The sequence below is a fragment of the Cervus elaphus genome, chromosome 2 (genome assembly GCF_910594005.1).
Source record: "Cervus elaphus chromosome 2, mCerEla1.1, whole genome shotgun sequence".
NCBI lineage: Eukaryota > Metazoa > Chordata > Mammalia > Artiodactyla > Cervidae > Cervus > Cervus elaphus.
In genome coordinates this window covers 11,684,536-11,703,237 of record NC_057816.1, presented here as the reverse complement: position 1 = coordinate 11,703,237, position 18,702 = coordinate 11,684,536, and the positions used below count along the sequence as shown (strand labels likewise).

Sequence of the window (18,702 nt, the reverse complement as noted above, 5' to 3'; positions counted from 1 at the left end):
ATCCAGTGGATGTTGGCAATTTGATCTCTGGTTCCTCTGTCTTTTCTAAATCCAGCTTGAACATATGGAATTTCACAGTTTATGTACTGTTAAAGACTTGCTTGGAGAAATTACTTTGGTATCATGTGAGATGAGTGCAACTGTGTGGTAGTTGAACATTCTTTGAAATCACTGTTTTTTGGGATTGGAATGAAAACGGACTTTCCATTCCCGTGGCCACTGCTGAGTTTTCCAAATTTGCTGGCATATTGAGTGTGGCACTTTAACAGCATCATCTTTTAGGATCTGATATAACTCTACTGCAATCCCATCATCTCCACTAGCTTTCCTCATAATGATGCTTCTGAAGGCCCATTTGAATTAGCATTTCAGGATGTCTAGCTCTAGGTGAGTGATTACACCATTGTGGTTATCTGGGTCATTAATATCTTTTTTGGACAATTCTTCTATGTATTATTTCAGCCTCTTCTTAATATATTCTGCTTCTGTTAGGTCAATATCATTTCTCTCTTTTATTTTGGCCATCTTTGCCTAAAATGTTCCCTCCCTATCTCTAATTTTCTTGAAGAGATCTCTGGTGTTTACCATTCTAATGTTTTCCTCTATTTCTTTGCATTGATCACTTAGGAAGGGTTTTTTTTTGTTTGTTTGTTTGTTTTTTTAATCTCTTCTTGCTATTCTTTGGAACTCTGCATTCAGATGGGTATGTCTTTCTTTTCTCCTTTGACTTTTCCTTCTCTTCTTTTCTAAGTTATTTGTAAGGCCTCCTCAGACACCCATTTTGCCTTTTTGCATTTCTTTTTCCTGGGGATGGTCTTGATGTGGTATATACAGATCAAAAAACGAAGATCATTGCATCCAGTTCCATCACTTTATGACAAAAACCTGGATAAACAATGAAAACATTGACAGCCTTTATTTTCCTGGGCTCCAAAATCACTGCAGATAGTGACTGCAGCTGTGAAAAAAGAGACGCTTGCTCCTTGGAGAAAAGATAACGAAAAACCTGACACCATACTAAAAAGCAGAGACATTACTTTACCAGCAAAGGTCTGTATAGTCAGAGTTAGGGTTTTGCCAGAAGTCGTGATTGGATGTGAGAGTTGAACCATAAAGAAAGCTGAGCACCAAAGAAATGATGCTTTTGAACTGTGGTGTTGGAGAAGACTCTTGAGAGTCCCTTGGACTGCAAGGAGATACAACCAGTCAATCCTAAATGAAATGTGTCCTGAATACTCTTTGGAAGGAACGTTGCTAAAGCTGAACTTCCAAAACTTTGGCCAATTGATGAGAAGAACTGACTCATTAGAAAAGACCCTGACACAAGGAAAGATCAAAGGCAGGAGGCAAAGGGGAAGACAGAAGAGGAAATTGTTGGGTGGCATCACCGACTTGGTGAACATGAGTTTGAGTAAGCTTTGGGATTTGGTGATTGACAGGGAAACATGGCATGCTGCACCTCATGATATAGCAAAGAGTTGGACATGACTGAGAGACTGAACTGAACTGATGTACAGAGGACATCAGGGAGCAGACAGAAGTCTTTGCAGAAGGTGGAAGGACCAATATCTGGATAGCTGACAATGATGGGTCAGCAGGCCTTTTAAAGCTGGAGAAGCTGTAGGGAAGCAATTCTATGCCAGAAGCTGTAGGGAAGAGAATGGTAAGAGAAAGGCAGGGCAGCAGTGCTGGGATTTCCCAGAGGCCTGTTCAATTAAACTTTATCAATACTTAGTATTGTTCGGTGATTGGAAACATGCGTTTTGTCTTGGAAGTGGTAGAGCAATAATCAATGGAAGGACTGATGTTGAAGATGAAGCTCCAACACTTAGCCCACCTGATGTGAACAGCCAGCTCACTGGAAGAGACCCTGATGCTGGAAAGATTGTGGGCAGAAGGAGAGGGGTCAAAAGAATGAAATGGTGATTCGGCATCACTGACTCATGAGTTTGAGGAAACTCTGCAAAACAGTGAAAGCCTGGGAAGCCTGTTGTTTCCGTACATTTAATCACAAATAGTCAGACATGACTTAGCAACTGAAAAATACCAATGAGAACAGAGGGTCCAGTCAAGCCTGTGGCCCTGGTGGGAGTGGTGAAAGATTTAGGTGGAAGGGGAGGCTTCCCATCCTCTGGTGCAGGTCCTTGAATCCAAGACAAGGAGCACAAGATTTTGAATGTGTTACCAAACATAGTTTTCTGGGAAAAAAAAAAAAAAACTGTTTTCTGCAGGAGTAAGAACTTTGAGTTTGTTCTCTAGATTTTACTGAGGGATGTGGAAGGGTTATGGAGTGGGCTGAGTCTGAAAAAACCAGGTGACCAGCTGCTAGAGGGTGAGGCATGTGGTAAACATTCGGCACTAGGTGGAAAACGAATCCAGAAAAAGTGTCCCTTCTGGAGTGTATATACCAATGTATCAGATTGTTTCAGCAGATCACTTCAGTGCTGTTTTGAGGCAAGCGAGAAATGTGCAATGGTTGGTTCGCTTTTGTCAATTCCTGTGGGTAGTTAGATGACTCAGTGTCTGGTTACTTCATTGCATGGTTGGAATCATGCTTGGGAAAGAAAACTAGATGAGGTCCACATATATTTTGTTGTTAAACAGCAAGCATAGGAAGTTTTCTAAGGCAACTGTAGGTAATTTAAACATGAGGGGCCAAACGGGGACAGTTTCATTTAACAGGCTGACATTGGATTGTACAGTTTGCCATAGATGATGCTATGACAAGTAGCCATAACAGATACTTGTTGCGATGCTGGAGATGTGGGAAACTGACAAGAGACCAGGAGCCTTTTTGGCTTTCCTTTCAGTGTGATTTCAGGGGAGAAGTAGTTGACAAGGAAAGGCTGACTGGTAAGGCTGAGGAAAGGAGAAATCTGAGCCACCAATCATTAGCTCTTGTGGGAACCCAGAAGCATCAGCTCAGTCAGAGTTCTGTGTCATTGTTTAAAAATAGATGTCATTTGGCTTGAATCAATATTTAGCCTTGGGGATGTCAGCCATAATTTCTAAGCAGTAGATTCCCTTCTCCCCGGGTGGGAGGATAATTCATATTTGTTCCAAACTCAGGAACCCAGAAAGCCCTCTCAGTGCCTCTTGTTCTCAGCAGGCACACATGCAATCTAGAAGGTGGAATTATCATCATGGTGCCCATTCTCCAGATGAGAAAACTGAGGTTAAGGGACTTGATCAAGGTCACACAGCTAAGTATGTGAAAAGCCAAGCACAAACCCAGGGTAACAGTCCTCAAATTGTGTGTTTTTGCTCCACACCCACTGGGAGTGGTGGGTGGTTATCTGGCACCAATGCTTATTCAGAAGCAAGCAATATTCAGGCTTAAATTGAAGAAAGTAAGGAAATCCACTAGAACATTCAGCTATGACCAGAATCAAATGCCTTATGATTATATAGTGGAAATGAAAAATAGATTCAGTGGATTAGGTCTGGTAGCCTGACGAACTATGGATGGAGGTTTGTAACACTGTATGGGAGGTGGTCACCAAAACCATCCCCAAGAAAAACAAATGCAAGAAGGCAAAGTCGTTACCTGAGGAGGTCTTAAAATCAGCTGAGAAAATAAGAGAAGTGAAAGGGAAAGGAGAAAGGGAAAGATATACCCAATGGAAAGCAGACTTCCCGTGAATAGCATTCACTGGAATGAATAGCAAGGAGAGATAAGAAAAGTCTTCGTAAGTGAACAGTGCAAGAATTACTAGAAAACAACAGAATTGTAAAGAGTATAGATCCCTTCAAGAAAACTGGAGATACCAGAGGAACACGTCATGCAAACTTGGGCACAATAAGGGACAGAAAACCCAGTGACCTAACAGAAGCAGATAGATTAAGAAGAGGTGGCAAGAATGCACAGAAGAACTATACAAACATGGCCATAATGACCGGGATAGGGAAGATGCTGGGGTGACTCACATAAAGCCAGACATACTAAAACATGAAGTCAAGTGGGCCTTAGGAAACATCACTACAAGCAAAGCTAGAAAAGGCGATGGAATTCCAGCTGAGGTGTTTAAAAATCCTATAGAATGAGGCTGTAAAAGTGCTGCATTCAATATGCCAGCAAATTCGGAAAACTCAGCCATGGCCACAGTGCAGGAAAAGGTCAGTTTTCATTTGAATCCAAAAGAAAGGTAATTTCAAAGAATGTTCAACCTATCATGCAATTGCACTCATTTCACTTGCTAGCAAGGTAATGCTCAAAATCCTTCAAGTTAAGCTTCAACAGCACATGAACTGAGAACTTCCAGATGTACAAACTGGTTTGAGGAATCAGAGATCAAATTGCCAACATTGATTGGATCAAAGAGAAAGCAAGGGAATCCCAGAAATACATTTTCATCTGCTTCACGGACCATGCTAAAGCCTTTCACTGTGTGGACCACAACAAACTGTGGAAAATTCTTAAAGAAATGGGAGTACTAAATCACCTTACCTTTCTCCTAAAATGTCTGTATGTAAGTCAAAAAGCAGCAGTTAGAATCAGACACGGAACAACTGAAAGATTTAAAATTGGGAAAGGAGCATGACAAGGTGTAGATTGTCACTCTGGTTATTTAACTTATATGTAGGATGCATCATTCCATATGCTAGTCTGGATAATTCCCAAGCTGGAATCTAGATTGCTGGGAGAAGTATCAACATCCACAGATATGAAGATGACACCACCCTAATAGCAGAAAGCAAAGAACTAAAGAGCCTCTCGATGAGGAGAGGAGATGAAAAACCTAGCTTAAAATTCAACATTCAAAAAACTATTCACAAAAAGATACTCACCATTCATGGCATCCAGTCCCACCACTTCATGGCATATTGATGAGGGAAAAGGGAAAACGGTGACAGATTTTAATTTCTTGGGCTCTAAAATCACTATGGACCTTGTTTGCAGCCACAAACTTAAAACACACTTGCTCCTTGGAAGGAAGAAAGGCTACGAACAACCTGGACAGTGCATTAAAAAGCAGAGACTCACTTTGCTACAGAGGTCTGTAGTGTCAAAGCTATGGTTTTTCCAGTAATCATATACAGATGTGAGATCTGAACCATAAGACAGGGTGAATGCCAAAGAATTGAGCTTCTGAACTGTGGTGCTTGAGAAGATTCTTGAGAGGCCCTTATACAACAAGGGGATCAAATCAGTCAATCTGAAAGGAAATCAACTTCTGATCCCTGCTGTCTCAGCTGAGGCATCTACTGAGGGACTCTAGGTGGAAAGAACGGATGCTTCCACTGCGAAAGTGCCTAACCATGGCAGCACCAAGCAAAGAGTTTGTAGCTCCACCCCTAGAGGAAGCTCAGAAAGGCTGAAGGCTCTGTGTACCCTGGGACCCCTGATACTGGCGTTGCATTCTCCCCAGCAGCATTGGAGGACAAGGAAGGGGTATTTTGGGCCCTGGAGGAGGGGGATGGCTCAGGGATCCACTGGGGCCACCACTTAACAAGTAGGACTGGAAAGGACAGAGCAGGCATATGTGGCAGAGAGCTGGTGACTGGAGTGTGGTCACAAAAGGGAACCAGCTCTGCATGAAGTACCTCACCCAAACTACCCTGGAGGAGAAGCCCAGTGATAAGTTCATCTGAGATGGGATGAAAACAGTCTATATCATTACCCCCTTAGAATTCCTCTGAATGAGGAGGTGGTGGAGTTGGTGGGTCATCACAAACTCCTCCATGGCCTACACCATCCCCCAGTCAATATCCTTGGGGCTGCCTCTCCCCAGCTTCAGCCATGTATTTCTGGAGGAAACTGAGAATCATGTGATCCTTTGGGTCAGGGCCAATGACCATGAAAAGCGAATCATAGGACCCCATGGCCATGCCTGGTTGGGTCATCTGGGGCTGTACATGTAATTTGAGGTGGGTCATTCAGAGAACACACTTGAACTCTGATGTCTGCAATCTTTTTCCTTATTGGAGATGCCTTCAGGATATAAAACCCTAGGGCAGGTAGCTTGGACTCCCTCACTAGGTGTAGAAGCCTTAAGGAAGAAATTTGTCAGGCTAAGACCTCCAAAGAAGAGTGAAGGGAAAAAGCGAGGGTGAGAAAGAGAGAAGAGATGACTTCTGATTTCTTGGGTCCAGTCACTAAGGTCTTTATATTTGCTCTGAGTCTTGTGATCTGGATTCCCAGAATCATTTCAATGAGTCTCCCCTTTCTTCAAAGCCAATTGGAGTTGTCTCCTCTCAACTGTGATTTAGAATTTATTCTAGATCCTTCCTGATCATTGTACACCTCCCAGGCAAAAACATAGGCACCCATTTGTTTCAGCACCATGATGAGTGAAACCCTTTATTCTTTACTGAGAATAGGGTGTGCAGACCACCAGTTACAGTTCACCAGCATCAGTTACAGTTCACCAGCAGGAGTGCCCTAAGTGTGAGTGAGTGTTTCTTAGGGGCGGCCGTACTGATTCCTGTGCCACTCCAAGCATGTACACTGCCTGTGCCGGGCCCATCCTGTCATTTCCTCGATCAAAGACTGAGAAATGCAGTCTCAGGAAGACGTCACCCAGGATCCAGGTCTCTGTAGATGTACTCACTGTGTGCTCTTTAAAGGTGGTATGGCAGTGGCCTCTAGAATCCTGGGGGAGTCAGAGACACACACTAGTCAGCCTGAGCCCTTACGTGCAACTCCCACAAATATCCAGACCCAGCACAATTCTTGGTTATATTTCCCTCTTTTGGTAAGTATCAAGGGATTTTCTCATTAGCAGGGGATATGTGAGAGCTCATCCCAAACCAAAAAGGGCCCGTACATGCAGTTGCCATGAGGAAGGGTGTGGGGGAGGGGAGAACTGGGAGTTGGGGAAACAGAGGAATGATAAAAAACAAAGTCCTACTGTAGAGCTACTGTAAGGAACTATATTCAATATCCCGTTATACACTACATGAAAGAGAATAAGAAAAATTATATATATATATATATATATTATATTTATGTGTATAACTGAGTCACATTGCTGGGCAGCAGAACTTAAGGCAACACTGAAGATCAGCCACACTTCACTGTAGCCACACTACAATTTTTAGAAAAGAACAAGAGTGTCCATAGTTCTCATCACTCCCTGTTTCTTTCCTCCTGACTCCTGCTCCATGTCTTCTCTACAGAGAATGCAGGTTATCCTCCTGCATCCCCACAATCAGTACTTTATTAAAAAACTTTATTTTTTATTGCAGTATAGCTGATTAACAATATTCTGGGTTTTAGGTGGACAGCAAAGGAACTCAACCATATGTATCCATGTATCCTGGTCCCAAAGATACCCCTCCCATCCAGGCTGTCATATAACTGAGCGGAGTTGCCTGTGCTACACACTAACTCTTTCTTGGTTATCCATCTTAAATATAGCAGTGCCCACAACACGTTCTTGAAGACTTCACTCAGGAACTCTGGGAAGCCTCCTTCGGCCAACACTCACCCTCTTTGGCCACTCCAGGCTTGGTTGGGTAACATACTCTGGTTCCCCATTCCCACCAGTCAGTCCGTAGCTCTCGTCACCCCTAGTAAATCCCCAGTGCACAATGCAGATCACCTTGGGATACCATTTGCATGGAATCCAGTGCAGTGTTGCCTAGAACCAAGCAACCCTCCATATGGCTCCATGAGTTTGTGGTTTTAGAATTCCTGAAATTCCCTCCCTTCCTCAAAGCCTTGTTTGAGCCCATCAGCCTGCTCTGAACTCCCACAGGGAGCTGACATGAAGCCTCCATCTTTTGCTATGGCGGAGCAGTCACTGTGCACCCTTCATTTCCCTTAGCATCCAACCTCCCTAGAGAAGGGTCAGGTACCCCAACTCACAAAGGGGACACCTGGCCAGAGCAAGGGGAAGATGGCAGCATAGAACTAGGCTGACCATGTAATTTATCATCCAAACCAGGAAAACTGAGAGAAGGGGAGGGAGAGGGTTAATCCCTGTGGTGGGACAGCACACTGGGACTGTCCCCAGCCATTCTCCTTGTCACATGGCCTATTTCAGGGACTGCTAGCACTGACTTCCCGGATTCATGCATCTGAAGTTTCATTTTGAACTGAAGCTCCTTGAACACTGAGGACCTCAGTGTTCCTGTCTCGTTGTGACTCCCACCATGCCAGCATGGTGTGGCGTCTCCACATTTTTTTCAGGATGATCAGTGTCCCACACGGGCCTTTACTCTCAAGTCTTTGGTGTTGAGGGAGGTTCTGGCCCAGCCACAGGGCTCAGCAGCATCTGCAATAGTGAGAGATGGCCTGCAGAGGGCGGCCTCCTCCCAGCAGCAGCCCAAGGGTTATTTCGAGTTCCTATTTGAGAACCACCCCTCACGGTCCTCCCCTCACCTTGAGGATGTAGGATCGAGCAGGCACTGGGTAGTTGATACCATTGATGGTGAAGATAATAGAGGTCAGGGTATTGATCACAAAACATGAAACGTAGTACTATTAGAGAGAGAGGGAGAGAGGTTGGCCCTGGAGATCCTTGTTGTGTGTGGAGACTGGGAGTGACCCTGGGGCATGACCCTTCACCTCGGAACCCCGTGGCGAGGCACTGATGAGCTCCTGGATGTTATTGATCAGTCTTCTTGGGCCAAGGATCAGTGATGTCCCGGTGCCCACAAGAGCCTCGCAGCTGCCACAACAAGCAATAGCCTGTCTTTTTATGGAGATGCTGAGAGACAGTGGAACAAAACGGGCATCGAGGTCACTCTGAGTCTCCCCAGAGCTGCCCCCTTCCCGACTGTCTTCTAAACAGCCCTTTGTCTCTTGCCCTGAATCTTTACCCTTGCTCTTGACATGGCACCTTCCTTGACATCCTTGAATGCAGTACTTGAATACACTAGGATGTTTGTACCTTGACACAAGCTGGTATTCCTTCCTAGAAGACTTCCCTCCCCTTTGACTAGAAAATTTCTTCTCATCTTAGATTCCAGCTTAATTGTCATGGACTCAGGGAAGTCTTTCCCCCAGTGTTTATCAGTCTCCTTTCTTGACACTCTCTGTAGAACCTTCCTCACGTCTAGCATGTACCAAAGTCACAATTCACCAAGTGTGTGTGTCATTTCTGTGCATCTGCCTTCTTAGATGTGAGGGCAAATTTTATTCTCGTTGTCTCCCTAAAGTGCCTGGCACACAGTGGATGCACAACGCTTGTCTGTTTAGTGAGTGAATGCAGACTGTGAAAATAATGAATGAGAAAGATCCAGAGAGCTGTATCTGGTGGAGAGCAAATAACCAGTCAACCACAGGGTGAAGATGGAGATTCACAGGGCAGCCGATTCTCAGAGTGGTGGGAGAGAGGGGGTCCTCTGTGAGAGGGTGTCTCCCAGCACTGCTCCTACAACCAGCTCGGACCCTGAGACCCTGGCCAGGCAATACATGACTAGCCCATGGAAACTCCAAAGGACAGGTCAGTGTTTGTCTGAGGGTATCACACAGAATCCTATCAATTATTGCCTCTTATCCTCAGGTAACTCCTGAATCCCATCTTCCTGATTCTCTCAGTTATAGCCCCTGCCCCACTGTGTGCCCAGGGATGTGGGGTGACGTTTTTATTACTTGCTTTCACATCCTAAGAATGCAGCCAACCTCTCTCCACTGCTGGGTAGCTTCTCCATAAGGAAACCAGTTTTCCCCATTTGCTCAAGACTGTCCCTGTTTTTAAACTGACATTTATCTGTACTGAGAACTTCCTTGGTCCCTGGTAGCCCTGGACAATTGGTCATCTTATAACTCTGTCCAGGCTGGTGAAATCCTCCCTGATCCTGTTCACCACACTGCAGAGTCCTCTGACCGTGCTCCCTGCCTCACTGGGCAGCGAGTGCAGTGCTCTCCAAGCTTCACAGACCTCTCTGGACCCTGTGAGGACCCTGGTCAGAGCCCTTGCGTATCTATGTGCTTGTGTGTTTGTTTGTATGTGTGTTTGTATGTGTATTTGTATGTGTGTTTGTTTGTGTCTATGTGTGTTTCTGTGTGTCTCTGACTAGCTACGCATGTTTATATGTGTCTCTGTGTATGTTTATATGTGTCTGTTTGTGTGTTTCCATGTGTCCGTATGTCTGTCTGTGTCATTGTGGATGGTATATATGTTTGTGTGACTATGTGTCTGAGAATCCATTTGTGTGTGTCTGCCTGTGCCCATGTACAGTAGTGGGAGCATCCCTTGGGTTGACCCTCAGAGGGAGAGACTTACCGGTCCATGTGTACACGCCAGTCACCTGCTTGGGTCAATGGTACCCAGTTGAGCTCTCCCTTGTAGTAGCGGTGGTCCACCCCACCAAACATCACCACACTGCCTTTCACCCTGCATGTGTAGAGAGAAGAGAGGAGGGGATCTTTGGAGGACAGTAGCAACAGCATTGTCTGAGAGCTTTGCTTCTCCACCCATCAAGGCCCTAATAAGATGCAGAAATTGAGGCTAGGAGCGATTGAGAACTAGACTGAGGTCAGTTACTGGCTAATAAGTGACACAGAGGAGGTTAGAACCTGAGTCACATGGTTGGGATCCACCCACTATGTCTTCTGAAGAGGCCCCGGACCTCCTGTGACCTGAGTCCTCAGACACACTCAGAGGACAGGGTGCTGAAGCAGTTTGGGTCTCTCCTTGTCCAGCTTGTCATTTTTCAGGTAAATCAAGGCCTGGGATTGCTAACAGTGTGGGTTCAGTTCACCCAGACTTGGCTCCCCTAGCCTGTGATCTCTACTGTCCAAAGGGCCCCACGCTCAGAAGGGAACCCACCTTTGCTCTCCCTGTCTTGAAATGCCTAATATTTTTTGAACAAGGGGTCCCACACTTTTGTTTTATGTCGCACATTTTCCTTTTTCACTGGCTGCTGCAAATAGGGTAGCTGGTCCTGGGCTCTCAGTGAAATGCTAATGAGGAAGGAAAGCTACCCACCATCCTACTCCTTCCTTCCTTATCAAATTCATAAGCAAATCCTATTGCCTTTTCCTCCAGCTTGTTTCCTGTTGCCTTCCATTAGTCTTCCTCCTCACTCATCCCCCTAGACCAGGGTACTGATCTTGAGCCCAGGAGCACGGTTGTGTTCCAATAAAACGTTATTTATAAAAGCCTGTGGTGAAGCTAGGTATGGCCCTGGGGCTATAGCTATCCTGGGTTAGATTATCTCTCAGAATACTTCTTTATCAAGTGTTCTATAATTTTCGTGCAACTGAAAGCATCTTACAGCTAATTTGGAGAAAGGCATTGTCCATCTCAGACTTACTTGCTCTAGTAGAAGGCAAAAACAGGCTCAGAAATGACACCTTGATTCTTCAGGTTGTCAAAGATGGGGATAGCTCCAAAGATGGATAGGTCGGTGTAGTTCAAGCCCAAGATGCCATCAAAAGGTACACCCTCACACCTGTATTCCCCCACGCTTAGACCGAATTGCTGGTCAGTACTTACAAGGTCCCCAATCTGTGGGACAGAAGAGTGTTCCCGCTTACATATATGTGAAGTGCGGCTAGGACTGGAATGGCGTGCATTGCCATTAGATCCTCAGAGAAGAATTGAGGCTGGGCTGTATCTTCGGTAGGCCTCAGATGGTTAGAGCAAGCTGGGAGGGGAATTTGAGATCCATTTGTGAGAGGCTGTGAATTTTAAAACATCTGCCCCTCTGATAAACACCACCTGAGTGGGTCAAATTGGCCTGGTAGTTTCTGTACAGGTTGGGAAACCAAGAGTCAGGCCAGGTGCCCCCTTGTGGACAAAATGAGTCAAGACCAAGGTAGCCTTCTCTTCGGCATCACTGTGCCCTAATGACAGGAATGGACTGCATTCTCTGTAAGGTACTGTGGATTCTGCATCTGTCCAGGAAGGCAGAAGCCGAAAATACAATCTTGCTTGCAGGGATCTATGAAATTACTGCCTGGGAAATTCACTTTTGGGGATATGTGTGTATTTGTGTGGGTATGAGAGAGAAAGAGAGAGAGAGGAACTACTCAAGTGCTTTTGTGAGGCAGGCCATAGGTTTTATTTTTTTTTATTTTTTATTTTTTTTTATGATTTATTTACTTTTTATTTATTTATTTATTTATTTTTAATTTATTTATTAGTTGGAGGCTAATTACTTCACAACATTTCAGTGGGTTTTGTCATACATTGATATGAATCAGCCATAGATTTACACTTATTCCCCAACCCGATCCCCCCTCCCACCTCCCTCTCCACCCGATTCCTCTGGGTCTTCCCAGTGCACCAGGACGGAGCACTTGTCTCATGCATCCCACCTGGGCTGGTGATCTGTTTCACCATAGATAGTATACATGCTGTTCTTTTGAAATATCCCACCCTCACCTTCTCCCACAGAGTTCAAAAGTCTGTTCTGTATTTCTGTGTCTCTTTTTCTGTTTTGCATATAGGGTTATCGTTACCATCTTTCTAAATTCCATATATATGTGTTAGTATGCTGTAATGTTCTTTATCTTTCTGGCTTACTTCACTCTGTATAAGGGGCTCCAGTTTCATCCATCTCATTAGGACTGGTTCAAATGAATTCTTCTTGACGGCTGAGTAAAATTCCATGGTGTATATGTACCACAGCTTCCTTATCCATTCATCTGCTGATGGGCATCTAGGTTGCTTCCATGTCCTGGCTATTATAAACAGTGCTGCGATGAACATTGGGGTGCACGTGTCTCTTTCAGATCTGGTTTCCTCAGTGTGTATGCCCAGAAGTGGGATTGCTGGGTCATATGGCAGTTCTATTTCCAGTTTTTTAAGAAATCTCCACACTGTTCTCCATAGTGGCTGTACTAGTTTGCATTCCCACCAACAGTGTAGGAGGCTTCCCTTTTCTCCACACCCTCTCCAGCATTTATTGCTTGTAGACTTTTGGATACCAGCCATCCTGACTGGCATGTAATGGTACCTCATTGTAGTTTTGACTTGCATTTCTCTGATGATGACTGATGTTGAGCATCTTTTCATGTGTTTGTTAACCATCTGTATGTCTTCTTTGGACAAATGTCTGTTTAGTTCTTTGACCCATTTTTTGATTGGGTCATTTATTTTTCTGGAATTGAACTTCAGGTGTTGCTTGTATATTTTTGAGATTACTCCTTTGTCTGTTTCTTCATTTGCTATTATTTTCTCCCAATCTGAGGGCTGTCTTTTCACCTTACTTATAGTTTCTTTTGTAGTGCAAAAGCTTTTAAGTTTCATTAGATCCCATTTGTTTAGTTTTGCTTTTATTTCCAATATTCTGGGAGGTGGGTCATAGAGGATCTTGCTGTGATTTATGTCAGAGAGTGTTTTGCCTATGTTCTCCTCTAGGAGTTTTATAGTTTCTGGTCTTACATTTAGATCTTTAATCCATTTTGAGTTTATTTTTGTGTATGGTGTTAGAAAGTGTTCTAGTTTCATTCTTTTACAAGTGGTTGACCAGTTTTCCCAGCACCACTTGTTAAAGAGGTTGTCTTTTTTCCATTGTATATCCTTGCCTCCTTTGTCAAAGATAAGGTGTCCATAGGTCCGTGGATTTATCTCTGGGCTTTCTATTCTGTTCCATTGGTCTATATTTCTGTCTTTGTGCCAGTACCACACTGTCTTGATGACTGTGGCTTTGTAGTAGAGTCTGAAGTCAGGCAGGTTGATTCCTCCAGTTCCATTCTTCTTTTTCAAGATTACTTTGGCTATTCGAGGTTTTTTGTATTTCCATACAAATTGTGAAATTCTTTGGTCTAGTTCTGTGAAAAATACCGTTGGTAACTTGATAGGGATTGCATTGAATCTATAGATTGCTTTGGGTAGAATAGCCATTTTGACAATATTGATTCTTCCAATCCATGAACACGGTATGTTTCTCCATCTGTTTGTGTCCTCTTTGATTTCTTTCATCAGTGTTTTATAGTTTTCTATGTATAGGTCTTTTGTTTCTTTAGGTAGATATACTCCTAAGTATTTTATTCTTTTTGTTGCAATGGTGAATGGTATTGTTTCCTTAATTTCTCTTTCTGTTTTTTCATTGTTAGTATATAGGAATGCAAGGGATTTCTGTGTGTTAATTTTATATCCTGCAACTTTACTATATTCATTGATTAGTTCTAGTAATTTTCTGGTAGAGTCTTTAGGGTTTTCTATATAGAGGATCATGTCATCTGCAAACAGTGAGAGTTTCACTTCTTCTTTTCCTATCTGGATTCCTTTTACTTCTTTTTCCGCTCTGATTGCTGTGGCCAAAACTTCCAACACTATGTTGAACAGTAGTGGTGAGAGTGGGCACCCTTGTCTTGTTCCTGATTTCAGGGGAAATGCTTTCAATTTTTCACCATTGAGGGTGATGCTTGCTGTGGGTTTGTCATATATAGCTTTTATTATGTTGAGGTATGTTCCTTCTATTCCTGCTTTTTGGAGAGTTTTAATCATAAATGAGTGTTGAATTTTGTCAAAGGCTTTCTCTGCATCTATTGAGATAATCATATGGTTTTTATCTTTCAATTTGTTAATGTGGTGTATTACATTGATTGATTTGCGGATATTGAAGAATCCTTGCATTCCTGGGATAAAGCCCACTTGGTCGTGGTGTATGATTTTTTTAATATGTTGTTGGATTCTGTTTGCTAGAATTTTGTTAAGGATTTTTGCATCTATGTTCATCAGTGATATTGGCCTGTAATTTTCTTTTTTTGTGGCATCTTTGTCAGGTTTTGGAAATGAGTTCTCACTCTAGAGGATCCTTGAGGTTTTATTAGACTCTCAAGGATCCTCTAGAGTGAGAACTCATTTATCAGGCCCCCTGACTTCTCTGGCCTCCAGTTTCCCAGTCTGGATACCGAAGCCCTTGACTGCCCCGAGGTTCCCTAGATCAGTTTTATCCTGTCCCCAAACACCCCACAGCAACTGCAGTCCTGAAAAGCCAGCCTAGCTCCATCATTTACCATATGTGTGACCTCAGCAAGGCCCTTGCTGTCTGCACCTCAGTTTCCTCATATGTCTCATGAGTTAATCCGACCACCTGCTATGTGGGGTTGTTGCAGGATTAAAACAATTATTACCTGAAAGTGCCTGGAACAGTCTGAGAATATAAAAGTGGGTGTTTTTTTCCCCTCTTCTCGCTCCCAACAAAATGAACCTTGAACTGCTCATGGGCAGAGAAGCTGCAAGTCCCCATCTCAAGCCACTCTCTGGGTTAGCTAATCTGTGTACTCATGTGTCACCACAGGCACTGCCTCCCCAGGGACAGGATCCTGTGGGAAAGATGGCCAATATCTATGGGAGTTAGGCTAGGAAGGGTCCAGCCAGAAGGTCCTGCATCTGTTTTGCAAGCAGTGGTCACTCCATAGGCAGTCCTGACTCAGCTTCTGTTTACACTGTTACCCAAATGGTGTCATAAGCAAGAAATCCCTTCATGCTCCCAGATCCATAGGCGATGCTGAAGGTCTTTTGGGTAGGCTGGAAGGTGGAAGACTCAAGATGTCTGAACCTAACTTGTATAGCTGCAGAAAAAAGAGATGAGTGTCATCAGTGCCAAGGGTGCAAAACAGGGGGACAGGGCAAGTGAAAGATTCTCCAGGTACAGGGTGTCTGTACTCACAACAGGTTGGGCTGGTGCAAAAGAGGGAGGGTACCCACAAGTCAGATAAGCCTGTGTCAAAGATAACCTAGAATTCCTGAGGGGGTGTTCCAATGGTGATGTTACCCACATAGAGCATCTACAGGGAAAAGGAGGGAGTGGGTAAGTGCAGAACTGGCTACCCTCTGTTCCCACGCTCATGCCTCCCTCTGGAGGTCAGATATCTCTTGAGATCACTTTCCAACCACTGTGCAGCTCACAGCCTTTGATCACAGAGGTGCTTGCATGTGATATTTTTTTGTGTGTGCTACATAGTTTGCAGGATACTGACTCTATAACAGGGCATTGAAGTGCTATCTCCTGCACTGGAAGCGCAGAGGCATAACCACTGGACTTACAGGACCACTGGACACCCTGGGAAGTTCTGGTGTCTTCATTTGAGATACTGTAGTCTCTTCAAACCCAGCCTTAGTGCCCCCTTCTCCAGGAGGTCCCTCTTGATCAACCCCAGCCACTCCCTCTAAACTCAGACCACATCCAATCAACACCACACAGGTGACCCTTTCATTTGACATGTATTTACTCTTTGACTATCTCTCAGGATGGCATGGGCATTCTTGAAAAGAAAATAAGCCTTTTTTTTCTAATCTAAACACAGTAACCTATGTGTTAGATTCTTACGGCCTTGCACAGAATACAGATTCAGTAACTTTTTATGGCTGTGGCTCTTGCATCTGTGGAAACTGAATTCCTCTGCCTGGGGATTCACAATTGCTTTGCACTTTGTTCTACCTTCTGATCAGAGATGGTTCACTCTTCATCTGTAACTGAGTGACTCACTTAGTTCAGAAGGAACTGCTGCTGCTGCTGCCACTAAGTCGCTTCAGTCATGTCCGAGTCTGTGCAACCCCCTAGACAGTAGCCCACCAGGCTCCCCCTTTCCTGGGATTCTCCAGGCAAGAACACTGGGGTGGGTTGCATTTCCTTCACCAATTCAGTAAAGTGAAAAGTGAAAGTGAAGTCGCTCAGTCGTGTCCGACTCTTAGCGACCCCATGGACTGCAGCCTTCCAGGCACCTCCATCCTTGGGGTTTTCCAGGCAAGAGTACTGCAGTGGGTCGCTGTTGTCTTCTCCTCAGAAGGAACAATCTCCCTCAAACTAATGACACATCTTTGACACAGAAATAGATGTTTTCCTGCCACCTGCTAACTTCTGGACCCAGTCACCAAGACCAGGAGTTGAGGATGAGAGTGCCTTTTCCTCTGGGTGGGACCCCTATGCCCAGGGTTTCCATGTCCTGCAGGAGCCCCAGCCCAAACATCCCATTTGGCATCTGCAAATGAACCCAGTGCTAGGCTAGAGCATGAGGGGTGCTGTGGAGCACCATCCTCCCAAAACATTCACTTCCATGATATTCCTCAGGGGGTGAATAGTTATATTTGAGCCACAAGAAGCAATCTGAGACAGTCTATAAGCATGTTCCTTCAGGAAATTGTTCAGTATGTTTTTTTCACTGAGGGTATTTCTCATGGTCTTCACTTTCATTAGAGGTATTCTTTACAGAACATTTGACAAAGAAAACAAAGAAGAAACTACAATTAGCTGTCAGTGTTAAAGTATAGCTGTCGTTGTAATGGCACTGTGTATTTTCCAATCATTTTTACGAGGCACATCAGAATGTTATGCATATACCATGGCAAAGACATAGGTTTGATTACAGGTTCTGTTCTATAATGTCAGATAAGCCATATGACCATGTGGGGTCTCAGTAAAATGGTGGAATCTAATGACTCAAACCCTCCAAATAGAATATTTTGGGGATAGGTGAAGTGATGTATATAATTTACCTAATAAATATGAAGTATCGACAATGACAGCCATTGGCATTGCTGTTGTCATTCCACTGTATCCTTCTCATAGAAGCTCAGGGAAGGAGGTAGAAGGGGGATTCCTATCCTCTTTTACAAGGGAGGAATTTGAAATGCAAGAGGTTCGTGAATTGGTTGTGGTCACCCTGCTTGTCAGATATAAAACAGATATAAAAAGATATATATATATCTTTCTTCAAGTTGAAAGAGAAGAGAGAGTTGAAAGAAGAATCCAGGAGATAGGGAACAAGTTAGGGAAATGTAGAGGCTCAAGAAGGAAGGATAAGTCAAATGAAAAATTAAAAGGAAACAATACAGAAACAAATGCACTCACATTTGTGAGTGGAGATGGAGAGACAAATGATAGTGATACAGAGAATCAGACATAGACATATACACACTGAAGTAGAGAGGGAACAAAGAGGACATGTTAAATAAAAGGTAGAAGAGTGCTATTCCACAGGACCACACCTACATCTGCATTGACTGTGCACTGAACTGTTGCAAGGACTTCCAGTTTCCACAGGTCATGACATTACTGAACCCCAAGAGTTGTGCAACTCTGCAAATCTACACCAACCCTTGGGACCCACAGTTCCTATAGCAAGGTACTTATCAATAAGTAAGAGTTGAACTTTAACACTGTCAGGGAAATATTCCATTGCCTTCTAAACCTGATGGGTGGAAGAATAATCAGATGAAAAGAAAAATCACAGAAAGAAATATGATGTGACTTACAGTCCCCATACTTACATGACTCTGCAGTCTGAGAAGGCCACAAGCCCGAAGAGCACAAGCCACTTCATGCTTCTTTCCTGGCTCCAAGCACTCAGGAAAGTTCAGGTTCTTAGCATGTAGTGGTGACTGGGAGCCTCTAGTTATATATGCTCTGACATGCCCTAGTTTAGCCCTTTATGCCACTAATAGATCTGAGAAAAACACAAAGGTCTTGATAAAATCTGTACCTTCATCAGTGTCCTTGGCTAGTGGACTTTGAAGCTTCTCAGAATACAGACAATTGAACTATAGTCTCTTCCTTGAAGCTTGGCTGGAAAATCAAACTGATCTGCATGGACATCTAAGATGGAGAACCTTGCCTACTTAGAGAGAAAAACTGCTAAGAACATCATGAAAATGGTAACTAGGGGCCATACTCAACATTCATGGTTTCATGTCATCATCCTAGCCACTTCATGAGATATGCATTGTTGTCTTCATTGGAGAGATTGCTAGGAGGATAAGTTGTCAAATGGCAAAGTGAAGACTTCAGGAACAGCTCAGGGACATACAACTGGCTTTAGGTAGTTGGTCTAATGGCAGAGATCAGGGGCACCTA

The 18,702-nt window shown here is 43.9% G+C and overlaps 1 pseudogene; it reads right to left on the bottom strand.

Moving 5' to 3' along the window:
* Nucleotides 1–5,703: 5,703 nt before the first annotated feature.
* LOC122706199 lies at nt 5,704–18,172 on the bottom strand (annotated as a pseudogene).
* Between the last annotated feature and the right edge of the window lie 530 nt (nt 18,173–18,702).